General features: G+C 48.7%; 2 long non-coding RNA genes across 2 annotated transcripts; both read right to left on the bottom strand.

The window, feature by feature from the left end:
• Window positions 1–330: 330 nt before the first annotated feature.
• LOC116501447 lies at window positions 331–6,714 on the bottom strand. Its single transcript, XR_004254437.1, has 4 exons — window positions 6,295–6,714; window positions 5,731–5,804; window positions 5,003–5,094; window positions 331–355 (listed from the first exon to the last, which is right to left on the bottom strand). It is a non-coding gene; the product is annotated as an uncharacterized LOC116501447 (long non-coding RNA).
• LOC116501446 lies at window positions 1,127–3,039 on the bottom strand. The gene is made up of 2 exons (XR_004254436.1): window positions 2,940–3,039; window positions 1,127–1,502 (listed from the first exon to the last, which is right to left on the bottom strand). It is a non-coding gene; the product is annotated as an uncharacterized LOC116501446 (long non-coding RNA).
• Window positions 6,715–13,688: the final 6,974 nt, after the last annotated feature.

Genomic DNA, 13,688 nt, shown 5'->3' with positions numbered 1-13,688 from the left:
CACTGAATACCTAATGATTGACATAATAATCTTATTATTTTAGAAGTAAAGTGTGTGCCCTGATCAGAACCAATGTACTGTATTATCCCATATCTAGGTATCAGGTGTTCTAATAAAATTTTTGCCACCATTTGTGCCGTAGCTCGTGCTACGGGATAAGCTTCTACCCATTGCATTAAATGATCTACTATTACCAATAAATACTTTATCCTCCCTACCTTGGGCAATTCAGTGAAATCAACTTGTACTCTCTCGGAAGGCCCATAAGCTGTTTTTCTCCCTCCCGTGGCTGCTTGTCGAAACACTTTCTTATTTATCTTCTGACAAGTTAAGCAACGTGGTGTAATTGGCTTTGCTATTTCAAAAAAAAAAACAATGCAACCAAATTGTTTTAGTAAATGGTCACTTAACACCTGTGTACCCCAATGTGTTTGTGCATGCAAACGTCCCAATATTTGCTTATCGGTTAGAAGACCTCCGCGCTCGCTTCGGAACTACGTTCCGTCTCAGTCACACTCTTACACACACGCAGGCAACCGAATCCCACCCAACTGAACGGTATACGCCTTAAACACTTACGACTCTGTCATCTTCGTCCAGATCTTCGCACGCAGAATTACGGGCAAAAACAATGCTGCAGCCGGCAAGGGAGCTCATAACAAAAACAAAATCTTTGCTTACCTTTATTCAGGTTCAAATGGCATTGGTTCCGGACAGGAGCCACCAAATGGTGGGGCGCCTCTCCTAGATTAAAATCCAGGAACCAAAACCATCCCGGACGAGCCCCCAAGTTGTTATAAATAGCTCAGTCCCAAAAGAGGACTATAATCAAAGTTTACAATTTATTAAAAGAATAGAGGTAAGCAAACAGCGCTGGGTGCGCCAGGAGTCTCCGCTCCACCTAGTCGCACACCCGTTACATCAAGATGCTGATTTTTTATGCTCCTAGACTAATACATATTCATTACTATTTCTAAAAAAAAAAAAAAAAAAAAACACAACAGAGTTATTATAATTAGTTCCGGAATCTGAACCCTCCTACTGGAGCATGCGTATCAGTCTCTGGTGGTCCCTCTGGGGGTCTTCCATGATGAAGGCTCATAGTCTTCCCCTCCGGCTTTTTTTTTCTTGTCCTTCTTCTTTGTACTCCTTGGCTGCATGTCAAAAGCTTGCACAGCGTTCCCTGCGAGCTTTGTCTTTTAGCCGTCCTTCAGCTTTTCCCTTCTCCTTAATCTCCTGGCCAGATATCAGGGGCTTGCATAGTGTCCCGTTCAGAAGCCAGAACAGTTAGCAGTTGTTCTGAAACCCCCAGGTATCAGAGACTTCAAGGAAAGAACATACGAATACATTTTCCTTCAAGCTCTCCATTGACACGAATGGTTAAAACATTCCTCACAGATCATAATAGGCAAGACGCCTTCAATCAAGGGGTTGGGCCCGCTTTCAGGGTCGATTGGGGCTTGTGTTACCATTCAGTTCAGCCTGTCGGCGTGATCCAGCTCCTGGAAAACAAATCACAATTTTATATGGGTTTAAAAAAAAAGGTTCTTATGTTATTTTCTCGGGACAACCTAACCTTAGCGTGGGAGAAGTCCGGTCGAGGCCCTCTCACTCGGCAGTCAATACCCATAGGGGTTGCCTCCCTCGGTAGACCATGCACACCGCAGTCGAGGGTCCTGCCCCGGTCTTGCCTTCTCCCTTTCCTCCCTTTAGGCTTGTCCCCCTTATTTGGCGTCCTTAATTCATGCAGAGCGTCACTGCCAGAACATTAGTTCTTCTTTAGCTTTAGTTTCAGTTCCCCAGGAGCGGACTCAACCCTCCAAGTTTCGGTAGTTACTGGTCCTTTTATTCTGGATGTGCGGGTCCAACCCCTTTCTGCTGTTCTCACAGCTGTTTCAGTAGTAAGTAAAACAAGGTACGGTGTTGTCGACGGAAGGAAGACACAGACACTCAATATGAGTGAACAATGAACTTCAACTTTCATTGATAGCTCAGTCGCCTTTTATCTAGTTTGAACATAATCAACTCATACATATTGCAAAAACTAAGCTCAGGATTGGCTAACATTTCCCACTCTTTTCAGTTAGTTCCTCCTTCTTTTAGCCACCGTCCTGCCTTAGGGACTTTCCCAATCGCTCAAGGGCATCGTGTCCTTGAGCCTGATTGGCTCTCAGCCAGCTGCGTACGTGCCAGACTCATGTGAGTTGAGTACGGTACTTTACTAGCCCATTGCCTCCTAACTGCCCAACATCCACATGTCCTATTTTACTTAACCATTCCTCCACAGTACGGTCCCTCCCATCGGGGGTTCAATGATTCTTCCCTCCAGGTTTTTATTAAGACCTTGTCTCCTGGTTCTACCTTATGAATAGCAAATCCTAAAGGTGGTGTTTGAGCCATCACTCCAATTTCTCTTAGCTCTTGTAATCTCCTTCCAATAGTAATTATATATTTCCGGATGCTACGACCCTCAACTACATTGTTGCCTAGAGGCATCCCTTGAGAATAAGGCATACCATATAACATTTTATATGGCGATAATCCAGTCTCACTGTGTGGTTTAGTTCTTATGTTTAGAAGTGCCAATGGTAAGCATTTCATCCAGGGCATTTGTGTCTCGATCATTGATTTAGCCAATTGTTGTTTTATTGTTTGATTCAATTCAATTCAATGATTTCTACTTTCCCTGAGCTTTGTGGGTGCCACGGAGTATGGTATTCCCACTGAATACCCAATGATTGACAGAATACTTTTATTATTTTAGAAGTAAGGTGTGTGTCCTGAGCAGAGTCAATGTACTGGATTATCCCATATTTAGGTATCAGGTGTTCTAATAGAATTTTTACCACCATTTGTGCCGTAGCTCATGCTACGGGATAAGCTTCTACCCATTGCGTTAAATGATCTACTATTACCAATAGATATTTTATCCTCCCTACCTTGGGCAATTCAGTGAAATCAACTTGTACTCTCTCGGAAGGCCCATAAGCTGTTTTTCTCCCTCCCGTGGCTGCTTGTCGAAACACTTTCTTATTTATCTTCTGACAAGTTAAGCAACGTGGTGTAATTTGCTTTGCTATTTCAAAAAAAAAAAAAACACGTAACCAAACTGTTTTAGCAAATGATCAGTTAACACCTTTGTACCCCAATGTGTTTGTGCATGCAAACGTCCCAATATTTGCTTCGCGTAAGCTTTTGGCAGTATCTCTCGCCTGTCTGGCAGCGTACATTTTCCTTGTTCTAACTTAGCCCCTATTTTCTCCAGTTTCGTTTGTTTGTTTTGTTTTCCATTGCATTTCAAAGTTGGTCCAAAAGTTCCATAGGGGTTTCTTTGGACCTTGTTGGAACCGATTCTCCATTCCCAATTTAACCAGATTTTGGTATTTACCGTTCATTATTTCCGGGGTGGCTATAGTCTCAGTGGGGGGTCGGTCAGGGGAATGCAATTGTCAACAGTTCCCTGAGCGGTCCCATCGGCAATCTGAGCTCACTCATAAACTCAGGTTGTTTTAAGAGTTAGCTGCCCTTCTGTTTCCATGACAACTCTCTCGGACCCATCATGGTCCCTCTGCCCCAAAGGGCTCACACCGGTGATTTTGAGATCACAGCCTCCTGTTGAGGCAGAACTATTAACATTCCTACATCCTCTTTCCCTGCTCATTCAACTTCAAACAGCTCTGTTAAATACTACATGCCACACCTTTAACACCGTCCACAACTCTTTTAACACTTCCTTTTATCTTTCTCCAGCCTGTACTTTTCTCATGCCAACACCAAAGGCTCAGTCAAGGGCCAATTAATTCCACTCCTTTTCTCTCTAAGATGCTGAAACAACGTATCAGTATACTACACTTCATCCTATTTTCCTTCTCTCCTCAAAAACATTAGTTGCAAGATAGTGTTACAGTCGACTGATCCATAAAGTGGCCATTTAGCTTATGTAGTGGCCACCACTGATTGCAATACTTAGTGGAAGTCCTCTTCCTTTCTGCGCTCCAAGTTCTAACAATATCCTTCGAATGTGCCAATATGCACCCAAGGAGGCTTTCTTTAAAACGTCTTTGTTTTGGATATTACTCATTTCTTTGATTTTCCATTCCCTTTTATTTATTTATTACTGTTCCTTATTAGTTGCCGCCCTTTGTTTCAATTTCCACGCAAACCTTTTTACTATCTTTTCCTAATCTTCTTCCCAAATGTCCCAGTTCTCTGGGATTAAATGCTTCTTCCCGCATACAAACTTTACTATTTCAGATTATTAAGGAGCCCCGTTCCAATCATAAATCCACGGAACTTCAGGAAAAGAGCTGAAGCACTCAGCCTTCCGTCTTCTAGACGAACATGACCACCTTTTCCACAAAATTTACATTTCAACAGGACCGAATTTCAAGCCGAATGCCGATTTTTCTCATGCACTTTCTTAGTAAGCCCATACAAAACAAGGGATCACTCCTGTGTATCCGTCAATATGGGGGCTTTAAAAAGGTATTGAGGCCTAAATAAATTCGCTCTCCCCCTTCTTACCGGATTCCCAGGGCTCAAACCCGAACCACCAAAGAAATGACTCTCTCCGTTCTACCGCTTCGATAATCAGTCAGCCCCCTCCCCCTCTCCAGTACTTGGGAAACTGACCAAACACCACAGCAAATACACCAAGGCTTCTAAACTGTTAGTTACTTAGATAATGCTCCCGCCTTTTTTCTTGTCACACTCAAAGCATTTAAGAGCAAAAATAGGATCACAAGATACACTGCCAGGCCCACATATTGGGCACCACCAATCAACACTTGGATAAAACAGCACTTCTTTTCAGTCTGTCACGCACTTCGTTCGTCTCCGGCCGCTCCCCTCACGGAGAACACGGAACCGCGGATCGGAACTCCGCACTCGCTTCGCAGCGACGCTGCGTCTCACTCCCACAGCACAATCATGCAATCACACAGAGAGGCCTCTAGCACATCTCATTCATACCACAAGAATATAATTTAGAATGATAACCAACCAAACAAGTATTGCCTCTGACTGTGTTCTTCGTGGAGTGACTCATTCCACTTGGTTTCAAACCCTTACACAAACGCTTTCAACACAAAATACCTGCACGTTTAAGAATAAGACATACAATTATTAACACTCCAGTTAGTATCCCTCCAGCAGCTGAAAACATACCGCTTGTCCGCAGCTTCAGGAGGCCTTTGTCTGCTCCTGCGGTGAGCGGCCGAGAGCGGAGTCCCCTCCGAGCAAAACACTCAGGCTGCACCTAGGGGCGTCCGCTAATCATTATTCCTAATGGACTTTCTGGTGGTATGTCTGGTAATTTGCTCCCTTTCTTCTGGTCCTTGGTCTTCAGTTCTGTCTGACCCATCTAGGAATTTTACCATGGCAATTCCCACAGCCCTTGGTTACCTTAGTAAGAGTGTCTTGCAGGGGGTTCAGGACCTATCACCCACCCACGAATCCTATAGGAATCGCTTCGGTCCTTCACCGGCCAAGTCCCTCGCGGGAGACTGGAGCCGCGGTTAGAAGACCTCCACACTCGCTTCGGAACTAAGTTCCGTCTCAGTCACACTCTTACACACGCAGGCAACCGAATCCCACCCAACCAAACGGTATACGCCTTAAATGCTTACGACTCCGTCGTCTTCGTTCGGATCTTCGCGCGCAGAATTACGGGCAAAATACAGTGCTGCAGCCGGCAAGGGAGCTCGTAACAAAATCAAATTCTTTGCTTACCTTTATTCAGGTTCAAGATGCCATTAGTCCCGACCTGACCCGAACAAGAGCCACCAAATGGTGAGGCGCCTCTCCTAGATCAAATCAGAATTCAGGAACCAAAGCCATCCCGGACGAGCCCCCAACTGTTATAAATGACAATTCCCCCCTTTTCTTCTTTATAAACCGTTGATTTTTGAAAAACCTTTCTCTAAGGTGTAATTTGGTAGATTTCGTCTTCTCCTTCGCTTTCTTTGCTTTCCATCTCCTCATTATCACCTTATCTGAGTAAGGTGGTGGCTCCATGGTCATTTGTTTCAATAGTGCGGTTTCAGTTAACCACTGTACTAGTCCTCTTACACGGGGGATAATGCAGCAACCAATGGCTGTCAAAACTCCTACAACTACGATCAAGGATGTAAATATGCCTACTTTTTCTGCCAATTCACTGGCAAGGGTGGTAAGCCCTTGCAATGCTCTAGTTACTGAGCCATCTGGGGCAGTATTGCTGGGTGTAAGAGTGCAACAATGGTTGCTCAGTATCACACACACACACCCCACCTCCTTCCTCCGCGAGCATCATACCTAATGATGTTCTGTTTTCCCAAGCCATTTTGCTGGTGCCATCTAGTTGTTCGGCAATTCCTCTCATCGCATCCCTTGTATAATTTATGACTCTCCGCTGATTAGAATAAGTATAATTAATCCAATCCACATTCTTATCGATCGTTACCCACCAGAACAGTGACTCAAACCCTGCAGCAATTTGATTCCTGGCTTTCTGTTCACCGGAAACTCCTCTAGGCACCCCAATAGAATCCACGTATACTCTGTCATCGAATGATACTCCTAAGCTTCTTTAACTTCTTCTGGGTATTTGTGATGTTTCTCTTTCAAATGCCAGGGTGAAGGGTATAGCTAAACAAACAAGCGCACAAGTGCCTCCCCAGTTATATGGTAGGGTGGACCGTAAGATCTTCCCTCCACCGTACCACCAGAGATCTGCCCTGGGTGGGGATCTCAAGTCTTGAGCAGTTTCCCATCAAGTCCTTGGTAGCACAAGGCAAATTCTCCCAGATGCTGGGTAGCACTCACACCCTGCCGTGAGAGGCAAGCTGTATGGTTACCTATAGCTGTAGAGAATGCAGGGGGAACCGCGATGTTGCTATCACACAAGGAACAGCAAAGAGAGACTTACAGGCCTCATTTCCCCAGGCAGTCTTTTCTTGGTACAATGTAATCATACATTGCATCCCCTGGGAATCCTTGGTCACACTTAAAACATCTTATCAAAGCCTGTCCCTGCTAGGATTCAGGCCACAACACAGGCAGCCTTCTTTGCCTGCCATTCCTTCATCTCTCTTCCTCTCCTTTCCATCCTGGCCCTGACTCCCCCTGAAGATTTTCTTCCTCTTTCTCCAACCCTCTGCCTCACTACCCGCTGCACTGTCAATACCATTAGTTTCGCTCTCTGCTTTTCCTTCTCATCTCCCCTCCGGACACACACCTCCAGGGCCTCCCGCAGGAGGGCCCCCCAGTGACTGTTCACTACATCCCCCCACCTTCTGGAGCATTTTCTGCATATCTTGCCAGGCTTTAATCACACAATGAACTTTCAAGAGCCCTTGGGATACCGGGTCCTCAGGACTCATCCCCGAGTACTTTCTCATTCTGACCCCAAGTCTCTCATATGATTTCTGTGTTGCACACTATCCTTACTCCAGCCAGGATTGGCAAGTGGGTATTTCTGCTCTGCCGGTAGTACCCCTGGTCCCGGAGGATGAGCTCTTTCCCATTCTTGTATAGCAGCTCTCCTCCTGATCATTCCCATCTCTTTCCCTGTAAACAACATACTCATAGGCATAATTCCCTCCCCCAAGAGTATAAGTCAGGTCCTAGGAACTGGTCTATTTGTTCAGCTAGGCTGTTGGGGTCCTCGAATAAAGACTTCCTCTCCTTCTTAAAAGTCCTAACCTCTCTGCTGCTAAGGAGGGGGGGGGTAGTTCACCTAAGAGGATACACCGTTAGTGTTAGTACTGTTAGTGCCAGGGAAGGCAAAATTCTCAATATATCTTCTACCTTGTTCTAATTCTTGACAGAGCCTAGAGTACGATCCTTCTTTAGGGACAGTGTTAACTACAGTCCCTGTCTCCCTTCCTGGAGTGACTGCTGCTGCCACGGGTACAATATTAGGATTATAGGGAGCATAACTTGGCTCCTTCTCCGAAAAAGGAAGCTTATTGTTTACACATAAACGTAAAGCCTGAATTTTCATCAGACCCGTATTTTGGCCAAAATACTGCTGTTTCCTTAATTGGTTCTTTTGTCCAGACTGATACACAGTATTTAATTTTTTTTTCTCCCCTTTTACAATCTCCTCTAATTTTGGGATTACGTTTCCAATTTCTTATCATTCTTCAGGAAGAACTGTTGGTAGGCACTCCCCCAGGGATATTTCCCATTTTTCCTAGCCCTTGTCAGTGTGCTGCTACAGAAATTTCCCTCCTGCAGGGTACCTCACACTAACGTTCCGATTCTGGAAAATGGGGGTGTACTTCCAAGCACTTCCCCCGTGCAAGGATTACCGTACACGAAATTTCCCGAGACTCTTCCTTTCTCTCCCTTATCTCACGCTTCGTCCGTCTCCGGCCGCGCCCCTCACAGAGCCACAGAACCGCAGATCAGGACTCCACACTCGCTTCGTACAAAAGTATGTCTCAATCACACATCACGCAGAGTCTCACCCAACCCCCAAGGCAATACTTAACATTTCTTACCTTGGTCTGTGCACAGAGTTACCGGATCAATTAGCAAACCCGGAGTGCCTACCTTCTTCTCTTTCCCAGTACTTCACGGATCCCGCCTCTTTAATCAGTCTCGGGCCCTCTGTCAGCTCTCTGCAGAACCGCCACCGTCGATGCACAGGACCGTTGAAATCAGCGGGCCATGCTTTCCTCCTGCTGCGGCGGTGGGGCTCCCCGGTAGGTGACTGGATCCCGGACGAGCCCCCAAATTGCGAGAAACACTCCGTAGCCAATAACTTAGGCTCAGGCGAGGATCTCAGTGAAGTAGTAATTTACTCGCGATTGATTGCAATGGCGGGCGCCCCACAAGCAGGAGAGCACACCTACTAGTTCCAAAACACAGTTTATATGCTTTTTGATGACAGGACCCTCCCCTGTTTCCCCACTGAGGGGGTAATCCAGGGACCTTAAAGATCACCTAATTCCAACCCCCCCCTCCCCACGCCCTGGGCAGGGACACCTTCCACTAGACCAGGTTGCTCAAAGCCCCATCCAACCTGGCCTTAAACACGTCCAGGGACAGGGCATCCACCACTTCTCTGGGCAACCCGTTCCAGTGCCTCACCCCCCTCTCAGGAAAGAATCGCTTCCAACTATCCAACCTAAGTCTACCCTCTCTGACTTCAAAACCATTACTCCTGGCCCTATCGCTCCTCTCCCTGGCAAAGAGTCCCTCCCCAGCTTTCCTGTAGGGCCCCCCCCCCTTTAGGTACTGGAAGGCCCCTCCAAGGTCTCCCCGGCGCCTTCTCTTCTCCAGGCCGAACCACCCCAACTCCCTCAGCCTGCCTTCCTAGGAGAGGTGCCCCAGCCCCCGGTCATCTTCGTGGCCCTCCTCTGGACGCCTTCTAGTACGTCCACGTCCTTCTTGTGCTGGGGACCCCAGAGCTGAACACAGTACTTACTCTAGGTGGGGCCTCACAAGAGCACAGCAGCAGAGAGGGAGAATCACCTCCCTCCACCTGCCGGCCACCCTCCTTTTGATGCGGCCCAGGATACGGTTGGCTTTCCGGGCTGCAAGCGCACGTTGCATTGCCGGCTCCGGTTGACGAGCTTCTCATCAACCAACGCCCCCAGGCCCTTCTCCTCAGAGCTGCTCTCAATCCATTCTCCGCCCAGCCTGGATTTGTGCTTAGGATTGCCCCGGACCAGATGTGGGACCTCACGCTCGTAGCCCCAAGCGTTATTTATGACCCTATCAGCTCCACCCCAAACGCGCTGGTGGCTTTTGGGCGCTGCTCCCTGCAGGCAAATCCCCGCTTTTGCCAGGGCAGGCCTTACCTTTTCAGAACTTGCTCCACAACCTTCCCTGAGAGCCCCACTTCAACTGCTGGTGTTTCCGAGGGGGAAAGCTGCACCTCCCGTGCAGGGGGTGGCGGGAAGGAATACAAAGCCTGCGCTCAGCCCTGACGCATCACAACTGGGTTTCTGCTCAGCTGGGGAGGAAGCTTCTGGAAAACTAGGCAGCGCCCCCCGAGGCTGCCCAAGCGTGGTCCGCGGTGCCCTGCAGCCGCACGGAGAGCGGAGCTCAAACTGGCCCGACACGGCGGCAGGGACGCGGCCGTCCCCACACGTGCAGTTCCTGCCTGAGGAGGCCACAGCGCTTCTGCCTCTCTGACAGGCTTGGAGGGTAATGACATCAGAACACGCTCGCTTCAGTTTGAGCTTCCAGGCGGGCGCTACTGCCATCGGGATGGCCCATGGGGACGGGGCTGGGGGCAGGCAACCACAGGCAGCTTTAACATCTCAGTCCTCCCCGTCGGCCATCTCCCAGCTACCACATGGGCCAATCAATGTGACCAGACACCAATTCACCCAAGGCAACAAAAATATTTACAAAGCTACATCTCTCTTCATAACTGTTCGTTGTTTACGGCTGAAACCAGTCCTGGGATAGGATATGCTACCTGGACCGAGCAAAGCCTTTGATGTGGTCCCTCACCACATTCTTCTCTCTAAATTGCAGAGGTAGGGCTTTGAAGGATGGACTGTTGGGTGGATAAAGAATTGGTTGGCTGGTCGCGGCCAAAGGGTTGTGGCCAATGGCTCTATGTCTGGGCGCAGGCCGGTCACAAGTGGCGTCCCTCAGGGGTCGGGCTCGGGACCGGTGCTCTTCAACACCCTTGGCAATGGCATAGACGACGGAATCGCGCAAGTTTGCAGATGACACCAAGCTGAGCGGTGCAGTCGATACAATAGAGGGAAGGGATGCCATAAGTGCAAGGCGTTGACCTTGGGCTGGGGCAATCCTAGGTATCTCTATAGGCTGGGAGAAGAAGAACTTCAGAGCAGCCCCGCGGAGAAGGACTTGGGGGTCCTGATGGACGAGAAGCTGGACGTGAGCCAGCAGCGCACGCTTGCAGCCCGGAAGGCCAACTAAGTCCTGGGCTGCATTAAAAAAGGGGTGACCAGCAGGGAGAGGGAGGAGATTCTCCCCCTCTACCCTGCTCTTGGGAGACCCCACCCGGAATACTGCGTGCAGGCCTGGGGCCCCCAGCACAAGAAGGATGTGGAGCTCTTGGAAAGGTCAGTCTCACCTCTGTCCCTGAAAAAGCTGTTGGAACAGCTTGTTCCGGATGCCATCTCCAAGCCACTGGAAGAGAAGAAAGTTATGAGGAGCAGTCAGCATGGATTCACCAAGGGGAAATCGTGCTCGACCAACCTTGTAGCCTTCTATGATGGCATCACCAGCTGGGTTGATGGAGGGAGAGCAGTGGACGTCATCTACCTTGACTTTAGCAAGGCTTTTGACACTGTCTCCCACGACATCCTGCTAGCAAAGCTGAGAAGGCGTGGGATAGACAAGTGGACGGTAAGGTGGGTTGAGAACTGGCTGACTGGCCGAGCTCAGAGGGTGGCGATCGGTGGCGCAGAGTCCGGCTGGAGATCTGTGACTAGCGGTGTTCCCCAGGGGTCGGTGCTGGGTCCGGTCTTGTTCAACATCTTCATCGACGACCTTGATGAGGGAATAGTGTCCACCCTCCGCAAGTACACCGATGATACAAAGCTGGGAGGAGTGGCCGACACGCCAGAAGGCTGTGCTGCCATTCAGCGAGACCTGGGCGGGAAGAAACCAAATGAAGTTTAACAAGAGCAAGTGTAGAGTCCTGCACCTGGGAAGGAACAACCGCATGTATCGGTACAGGCTGGGGGATGACCTGCTGGAGAGGAGCTCTGCGGAGAAGGACCTGCGGGTCCTGGTGGACGACAGGTTGACCACGAGCCAGCAGTGCGCCCTGGTGGCCAAGAAGGCCAATGGGATCCTGGCGTGCATTAAAAGAAGCGTGGCCAGCAGGTCAAGGGAGGTGATCCTCCCCCTCTACTCTGCCCTGGGCAGGCCTCACCTGGAGTACTGTGTCCACTTCTGGGCTCCCCGGTACAAAAAAAGACAAGGATCTCCTGGAAAGAGTCCAGCGGAGGGCAACAAAGATGATACGGGGCCTGGAGCATCTTCCCTATGAGCAAAGACTGAGAGACCTGGGTCTGTTCAGCCTGGAGAAGAGAAGACTGAGAGGGGATCTTATCAATGTTTACAAATATCTTCTGCGTGGGAGACAGTGGGATTTCGCCACCCTCTGTGCAGTGGTTAGTGGGGATAGGACAAGGGGCAACGGCCTGTACTGGGTCTGGCTGGGACGTTAACTTTCCCTGCAGCAGCCCATACAGTGCTGTGCTCTGCACTTGTAGCTAGAACAGCAGTGGTATCACACCAGTGTTGTGTCTACTGCCGAGCAGCGCTGGCACAGCATCAGGACTCTCTCTAACCCTCCTAGGGGGTGGGCAAAAAAGCAAGAAGACAAACATCACCAGGGCAGCTGACTTCAACCAACCAAAGGGATATTCCATACCGTATGATGTCACACTCAGCAATAAAAGGTGGAAACAGGAAGAAGAGGGGAAGGCTGGGCTCTCGTTGTGAAAACGTCGGTCTTCCTCCCAAACACCGGCTACGCACGTTGAGGCCCTGCTTCAAGGACGTGGTCAAGCATCGCTCATTTGTGGGAAGTAGAGAGTAATTTCTTTCCTCTGCACTACTTCCACGTAGCCTTTATTTGTTTTGGTTTTTTCCTTTTTTCCCTTTCCCCCTTTCTTTTCCCCTTTAGTTACATTGTTTAATTAATAATAATAATCAATATTATCAAGGAAGGATCATATAGGACAAGGGGGAATGGTTTTAAACTAAGACAGGGGAGATTTAGGTTAGATATTAGGAGAAAGTTTTTCACTCAGAGGGTGGCGAGGCACTGGAACGGGTTGCCCAGGGAGGTCGTGGATGCCCCATCCCTGGGGGCTTTCAAGGCCAGGCTGGATGCAGCTCTGGGCAGCCTGTTCTAGTGGTTGGCTAACGAATCAAGTTTCTTTATGAGGAACGGAGTCACAAAAATCATTTCATTTAGCAAGTTTCAAACACTAAGAGTATTTAATAGCATTTTAACGTTCCCACGCTCCAGTAAGCCTTGAATGTAATCGCGATTAAACAAGGAGCAGAGCGAAGCCAGAGGTCTAACAAAGCACGAGAGGTGATCGCATTTAAAAGCCTTATGGTGCCTTTAGCTAATCCTTCTTCTAGTTACTGAACAACGGACTTCGTTTAGGGGAAAAAAAAAAAAAAAAAGACACTAAAAATAAACACAAAAAAAAAAATAAAGAGAACGGCAGCCGAGTCTCGAACTTATCAGAAGCCGACTCAAGCATCCCAGAGCCTTCTACATCCTGTGGGAGGAATTCCTTCTCAAAGTTGCGAAACCCACGAGGAGGACCGAAAAGAAAGCGGTAGCAAAACTCCTAGGGTAGTCAAGAACAGGCTGACAAGCACCTGTCAGAAATTACACCCGGTAGAGTTTATTCTGCCTCCTCCTCGGGACAGGGGCAGACAACAGACAATGCCTGGAAGCTTTCTTCCAACCTTATTCTTCTCTGGTTCTACATCTGCCAGTCCTCAACTCGGCTATTTCGCAATAAAAGGGCACGCTTTTATTCGGGAGCAGGGGGAAGATAGCAAGGCCTCAAACACACAGCACATCCTAGATCGTCTTAGGAAGACGGAGACCCACAGGACCGCCGAGCGCTTCTAGCTTCGCGTTCCAAATGAATGGGCAAACCACCACCTACACGACACTGTCAACGGACCAAAACATTCTGCGCACGTGCGCTCCAGGGAGACACCGTTTTAACTTG

The sequence above is a fragment of the Aythya fuligula genome, chromosome W (genome assembly GCF_009819795.1).
Source record: "Aythya fuligula isolate bAytFul2 chromosome W, bAytFul2.pri, whole genome shotgun sequence".
Classification (NCBI taxonomy): Eukaryota; Metazoa; Chordata; class Aves; order Anseriformes; family Anatidae; genus Aythya; species Aythya fuligula.
This window is presented reverse-complemented; position numbering and strand designations above follow the sequence as displayed.